Here is a 7,785-nt window from a genome sequence, read left to right on the forward strand (position 1 = left end):
GAGGAATGTTCTGATCTTTTTACCTCTAAGTGAAGCTCCTCCCTCTGAAGAACTCAGATCTAAGCTAGAACTCCAAACCCTAGCCTCCACAAGCACCTCCCTTTCTTCTTCACTGAAATTTGGGATGTTACATTTATAAAGGATTTTGAAGTCAGGGGATGAATGGTAACTTATGGACTTCATTTGAAATTAAATTGAAGGGGAGGGACTGTTTAGTAACTGTTGGATTAATAATGAAAAGAATTATAAGATCAAGGGTGTAATAAGTAAATATGGGAGCTGTTTTGGAAAGAATTTTATGGAGAGGGACTGTTTATGCCATTATGGAAATAAGATTTGAGGGCACCGACTATATAGCGATAACCCACCGGTTCCTTAACCCTAACTGTAGCACCTGGTTCCTGGTACGTAAATATTATTTGAGTATTTTCCATTTTTTGCCTTGGACTCGGCGAATCATAGGTCCGACTCGTCGAGTAGAGACGGGACCCGAGACACATTTAAGTTGGTGACTCGGCGAGTCCATATTCCGGACTCGGCGAGTCACCGCTGTTGGATGAAACCCTAAGTTTCAGGGGTTTGCACCCTATTTAAGCCTCATGTCCGCCCTAAGCCAGCCCCCATTCACCCTCAGAGCTCCCAACCCTCGTTCAAAGCTTATTTCCTTGAGAGGTTGAAGCATTTTTGTGTGTTCTTGAAGGATTTGAGAAGGAAGTGGAGTAGATCAAGAGGAAGGGAAGGAAGCCAAGCATCTTAGTGTCCTCTCAGTGATTCCTTTGAGGTATAACCCGTTTTCCCTCTGATTCTATGCTTATTACTCCATTAAGTCTTTCTTGAGCCTTTCCCCAAGCTTGTATGTGCAATATAATTCGTAATAAGTTGATTGGCCTTTAGATCTAGGCATGATTGAGCTCCAGGAGCTCAGATCCGTTGCCTTTATGGACCTATGTTGCTTGTTCACCCTAGATCTACCCCTTTTGAGGCATTTTGAGCCCTAAATCCCTCATTGGTGAGTATCTACACGTAAAGTTGGAAACTTTACGTGTCATTCATGCTCTAGGAACCCAGATCTGTGAATGGCATGGACTGGAATCGAGCAAAATCGTGTATATAGTGACTGCATGGCGATGACTCGGCGAGTCGATTCATCTGACTCGGCGAGTCTGCTCGCGAGTCTCCGATTTTTCCCTTTTTCGTTGTATCGAGTGTGAGTAGTGAGTCACGGGGTGTAACTCAGTGAGTTGGAAGCCAAACTCATCCATGGAGGAACTCGGCGAGTCAATGCCCTGACTCGGCGAGTTCAAGGCATTCTTCTTAGATCAAGAACAGACTCGACGAGTCTTAGCATAAGTGTTCATCGGATGAAGATGAACTCGGCGATTTGTTCATACAACTCGGCGAGTGGGATGAAGGACTTGAATATCAGTTGAGAAGGAGAACTCATCGAGTCATCGCCTAACTCGACGAGTAGAAACGGGATTTAGGACAATCGTTTGGGTAGGGACTCGGCGAGTTGGAGAGCCAACTCGGCGAGTCGGGTCAACTGAAAGTTGACTCTGACTTTGACTTAGGGCATGATTAGGGGTAAAATGGTCATTTTACCCAAAGGGCAGTTAGCAGTGTTTGATTGAGTATGTTGTGGGAATTACAACCGGAGGATTTTCGGAGCAGCAGCAGCAGCGGTAGACAGTCAGTTCCCGATCAGATCAGCAGCTACTTCGAGGTGAGTTACCTTCCAGTAGCGGTGGGTCTACGGCCACAATGCCAGCCCACCAGTAGGAGTTGTATGTAGATGATTGTCTCTGTGATATTCATCTAGGGATTACTACTACATGTGTTATGTTTATGTGCTAGTGACAGTAGGTGGAGATAGTCCCCGAGATATCCGATCGGTAGGGCCGAAGGGGTAGTCATACCCAGCCATGATAGATAGATTCTGATATTGTGATACATGTTATGTGGTAGTAGTAGAGGGGAGAAATAGTTCTCCAGTATCCGGTCGAGAGGACCGAAGGGGAGGCCAGCACCCAGATATGCTAGGTAGTATCTGGTCGAGAGGACCGAAGGGGAGGCCAGCACCCAGATATGCTAGGTAGTATCCGGTCGAGAGGACCGAAGGGGAGGCCAGCACCCAGATATGCTAGGCAGTATCCGGTCGAAAGGACCGAAGGGGAGGCCAGCACCCAGATATGCTAGGCAGTATCCGGTCGAGAGGACCGAAGGGGTAGGTCTGGCACCCAGATATGCCTGACAATATATGTATGTCATGTGAGTATATGGTATGTGGTACGATGGGGGAAATCACTAAGCTTTGTGCTTATGTTTTTAGTTGTTGTTTCAGGTACCTCTTCAGCCAAAGGGAAGGAGCAGGCGCGGTAGCGGCTCATCACACACACTCCTTGATTCCGCATTTATGAGTTTACCCTGGGATTGATACTCTGATATTTTGGTTGTTTACATGTTGTGGATTTCAAATTTGGGTTTTCGATGTGAAATGGTTTAATTGAACAATGTTTTAATTAGTAATGTTTTCTAAGTAACATTTTAAAAACAAAATTTTTGGACGTGAAAATTGGGTCGTTACAAGTTGGTATCAGAGCCCTGGTTTGAGGGATTCGGACACACCTTCGGGGGTGTCTGAACTCAAATCGAGGGATTAAAAGATTTTCCAAAAGAAAATGTTTTCTAAAGATTGAGAAAGGAATTTTGAGAAATGGGAGTTAGCCATTAGGCGAATACTGTCTGAACTCAGATAGAGTTTATTGAGATTGTTACCCTTGTCTGAATGCTGCTTGCTTCGTGCTATGTGAGACTCTGAATAATGGGAGTTAGCCATTAGGAGAATACGTCACGTCACATGTGATCAGGGTTGAATAATCTTAGAGTGCCGGATTTGATCCTACTGCGCAGCTCTTGTTTGAGTCCAACCGTTGTAGGGACGAGTCGAGTACTCAAAAGATTATCTGAGCCTCGTCACATGTGATGGTATTCGGGTAATGGCTAATTGGCATTACAAGGAGGCCTACAGCAGCTGAGGACTGGATAGAGTAGAATCAGAGATTTCCCTAGGGCAAGCCTAGGATGAGTATAGCAGTGATCAGCAATAGTGAAAGGGATCTGGTGGAGTCGAGGCATTCCTTAAAGAAGGTACGGATAGATGTGGAAGGTAGTATGGGCCCGTACTACTGAAAGCAGAGGATCCGTACCTGAACCCAGGAAGGCCAAGATAAGACCAAGGAACTTGTAAGTAGCATTGATCCCTCAGGAAGTATCGGTATCACTAGTGATTGTTATTATGTATTGCAGAATGGTGGTACTTCGATCGAGGACGATAGATGGCGGTTCAGGAGAAGGGTCAGGTTCGGGATCAGGTTCCGAGCCGGTAGATGAGGGACTACGCGAGTTTATCGCGTCAAAGATCACCAGGGGTATCCTTGAGTCGACTCCCATTATCTTCGGGTCGATCAAGGAAGGGATCATCGAGTTGATGGAGGATCGCCTCAGGGCGTTCAGGAGTGACATGGCATCTGGCTAGTCGGGATCTCGCACGCTGTCCTTTAAGGACTTCAGGGGCAGTGGTGCGCCGGACTTCCACGGGGTGAAAGACCCCATTGCTGCCAGGCGATGGATTGTAGACATCGAGTCTGCACAGTTGACTAGCTTCTGCCCCGAGGGGTCGAAGGTGAGGTATGCAGCAGGATGTTTACGAGACCGAGCTCGAGATTAGTGGGAGTCAGTGGGTGACTCGTTGGGAGCCTCAGCTATCGAGGCTATGACCTGGTCGGACTTTGTGACCAGGTTCAGGGCAGAGTTTGCGCCGGCTGTCGAGCTTCAGCAGCTGGCCAGGGAGTTTTTGGACATGAGACAGACGACGGAGACTGTGGCGGAGATCACCGCCAAGTTCCGGGAGAGGGCAATGTTAGTGCCCCAGTATGCGGGCGATGAGGACATGAGGAGGACCCGCTATCATGACATGCTCCGGGCTGATATCCGGGAGCACGTTAGTTTTTCAGCTTGCCCCACCTTGGACTCCATGATTGCCAGGGCGAGGGAGAGGGAGATAGATTTGGAGCACATCTGGAAATGGAAGGCAGAAGAGGGTCGGTCAGGAGGGGCTTCGGGGAAGAAGCCCAAGGGATCAGATGCGGGGCCGAAAGGCCAACAGAGACGGGGACACTGTAGGAAATGCGGCAAGACGCACGAGGGGGCGTGCAGGTTGGGATCATCAGGCTACTACAAGTGCGGCAAGTCTGGGCACTATAGCAGGGATTGCACTGCTCTGACAGCAGTTATTCAGATGTATGAGTTGTTGTGTTTCCACTGCAACCAGAGGGGCCACAAGAAGGCCAATTGCCCCCGGTTGACAGTTTCAGCGCCGGTGAAGGCGCCATCTCCAGTGACCCTGCGGATCACAGATGGCCGGCAGGGCAAGGCAGAGGCTCCAGTGGTGAGGAGCCGGGCATTTCAGCTGACCGCCGAGGAGGCACGCGCGGCACCCGATGTGGTGACGGGTATGATTCTTTCCCTCTATTTTATTTTTATGATGTTATGATATTGATATGTGCTCCGTATGTATATGTATGCAATAGGATCGTTCCATGTGAACGGCATCCCAGTTCAGGTGTTGTTCGGCTCGGGTGCATCCCGATCATTTGTTTCCCTTGCGCTTAGCAAGAATTTTCATGAGTCTTCGGGCGAGTTAGATTTCCCTTTAGAGGTAGAGATTGCTAATGATCGATCGGTGCGAGCATCGATGGTGTTTCGAGATTGCATATTGCGTTTGTTTGAGGAGCGCTACTTGGTAGACTTGGTTCCCATTCCGTTGCGTGGGAACAAGGTGATTATAGGCATGGATTGGTTAAGCCCCAATGGGCGGTGGTAGATTGCGCACAACAGCTAGTGCGAGTCAGGACCCCAGGTGGGGGAGAGTTAGTGATTCATGGCGAGAGGCCACAGTGTGGACCTACAGTCTGTTCGGCAGCGAGGGCTAGACGATACCTTCAGCAGGGATGCGCAGGATATGTCGCGTATGTGATGGATACCCGGGAGGCGGGTAAGGCGACGGAGAGCGAGGTTCCGGTGGTGCGAGATTTCGCAAATGTTTTTCCAGAGGAGCTTCCTGGGATACCTCCGGAGCGACAGGTTGAGTTTAGGATTGACCTCATTCCTGGTGTGGCTCTGATAGCCAAGGCACCGTATCGGTTGGCTCCTCCTGAGATGCAGGAGTTGTCTACACAACTACAGGAGCTGTTAGACAAGGGATTCATTCGACCGAGTAGTTCACCCTGGGGAGCCCCGATTTTGTTCGTGAAGAAGAAGGACGGGTCGCATCGGATGTGTATAGATTACCGGGAGATGAACAAGGTAACGGTGAAGAACCGTTACCCACTCCCGAGGATTGATGACCTCTTTGACCAGCTTCAGGGAGCATTTTGGTTCTCCAAGATTGATTTGCGTTCGGGTTATCATCAGATGAGGGTCAGGGAGGAGGACACGTAGAAGACCGCGTTTCGGACGTGCTATGGCCATTATGAGTTCGTGGTGATGCCGTTTGGGCTCACCAATGCTCCTGCCACGTTCATGGACCTCATGAACCGCGTATGTAGACCGATGCTGGATCGTTCTGTGATAGTCTTTATTGATGACATCTTGGTTTATTCCAAGACATAGGAAGAGCATGAGGAGCATCTGAGAGAGGTATTGGAGACCCTGAGGAGGGAGAGCTTGTATGCCAAGTTCTCCAAGTGTGATTTTTGGTTGCGCGAGGTGCAATTTCTTGGACACCTTGTCAACCAGAACGGGATTCTGGTCGATCCGGCCAAGGTCGAGGCCGTGATGAGATGGGAGGTTCTGAAGTCTCCATCTGAGATTCGGAGTTTCCTAGGATTGGCAGGCTATTATCAGAGATTCATTCAGGACTTCTCCAAGATAGTCGTACCCCTGACACGGCTGACGAAGAAAGTCGTAGTCTTTCGGTGGGGACCCGAGCAGCAGGTGGCGTTTGAGACGCTGAGACAAAGATTGTGCGAGGCGCCAATCTTAGCCCTGCCAGAGGGCGTAGAGGATTTTGTGGTATATTGTGACATGTCCATTTCAGGGCTGGGCGCGATACTGATGCAGAGGGGGCATGTCATTGCCTACGCTTCGAGGCAGCTCAAGCCTCACGAGGCGAACTACCCGACGCATGATTTGGAGTTGGGGGCGGTGGTTTTTGCCCTCAAGATTTGGCTGCATTACCTCTACGGGGTTCGATGTACCATCTACATGGACCAAAAGAGTTTGAAGTACCTCATGGATCAGCCGAATCTGAACATGAGGCAGCGTCGGTGGTTGGACGTGGTGAAGGATTATGATTGTGAGATCCTTTACCACCCGGGAAAGGCCAACGTGGTGGCCGATGCACTTAGCCGCAAAACGGCACCGATCAGGGATATCTGCATGAGGATGACCGTAGTGACTCCCCTGTTGGAGCAGATTCGGGAGGCTCAATAGGAGGCTATCAAGGAGGAACATCGAAAGAGAGAGCGTGTGGTGGGTCAGGTTTCCTCCTTCGACTATGATAGCCAAGGACTATTGACACTACACCGTAGGGTGTGGGTGCCGTATCACGGAGGTGTGCGCCAGATCTTGATGGAGGAGGCGCACAAGTCCCGATTCTCTATTCATCACGGGGCGACGAAGATGTATAGAGATCTTCGTCCAGATTATTGGTGGCCCTGCATGAAGCGGGATGTGGCTTGGTACGTCGAGTGGTGCTTGACCTGCAGGAAGTTCAAGGCTGAACATCAGAGACCGCATGGCAAGATGCAGCCGTTGGACATCCCGTTATGGAAATGGGAAGATATCACGATGGATTTTATCACGAAGCTTCCCAGGACCGCGCGTGGAGTGGATTCGATTTGGGTCATCGTGGATCGATTGACCAAGAGTGCTCACTTTATCCCGATTCAGGAGAGCATATCGGCCGAGAAATTGGCCGACATCTATATCAGGGAGATCGTGGCGCGACACGGGGTGCCAGTATTGGTTATCTAGGACAGGGATGTGCGTTTTACTTCCAGGTTTTGGAAGAGATTTCATGATGAGTTGGGCACTCGTTGACATTTTAGCACCGCCTTTCACCCGCAGACAGATGGTCAGAGCGAGCGGACCATCCAGACTCTGGAGGATATGTTGCGGGCGTGCGTGCTAGACTTCGATGGTAGCTGGGATACTTATCTTCCCTTGGCTGAGTTCTCTTACAACAACAGCTACCACGCTAGTATTGACCGTCCCCCATTTGAGATGTTGTACGGTCGGAGGTGCAGGACCCTGATATGCTGGGGTGAAGTTGGCCAGAGAGTCATGGGGAGCACTGAAGTGGTGCTCAAGACGACCGAGAGGATCCAGCAGGTTCGGAGCAGGCTTCAGACTGCTCAGAGTCGGCAGAAAAGCTACGCCGAAGGATCCAGCAGGTTCGGGGATATGGTTCTCCTGAAGGTGTCGCCGTGAAAGGGCATCATTCGATTCAGGAAGCGAGGCAAGTTGGGCCCGAGATTCATTGGACCGTTCCGAGTTGTGGCCCGGGTGAGCAAGGTGGCGTATAGGCTGGATCTGCCAGTCGAGCTCAGCCAGATCCACAACACTTTCCATGTTTCTCAGCTGCGGAAGTGCCTAGTGGACGATTCAGCAGTAGTGTCGTTAGAGGATATTCAGGTTGATGACAGTCTGAACTACATTGAGCGCCCAGTCGCAATCCTCGACAGGAAGTCGAAGGATTTAAGGAACAAGAGGGTGGAGCTCGTA

The sequence above is a fragment of the Lactuca sativa genome, chromosome 3 (assembly GCF_002870075.4).
Source record: "Lactuca sativa cultivar Salinas chromosome 3, Lsat_Salinas_v11, whole genome shotgun sequence".
Taxonomy (NCBI): Eukaryota; Viridiplantae; Streptophyta; class Magnoliopsida; order Asterales; family Asteraceae; genus Lactuca; species Lactuca sativa.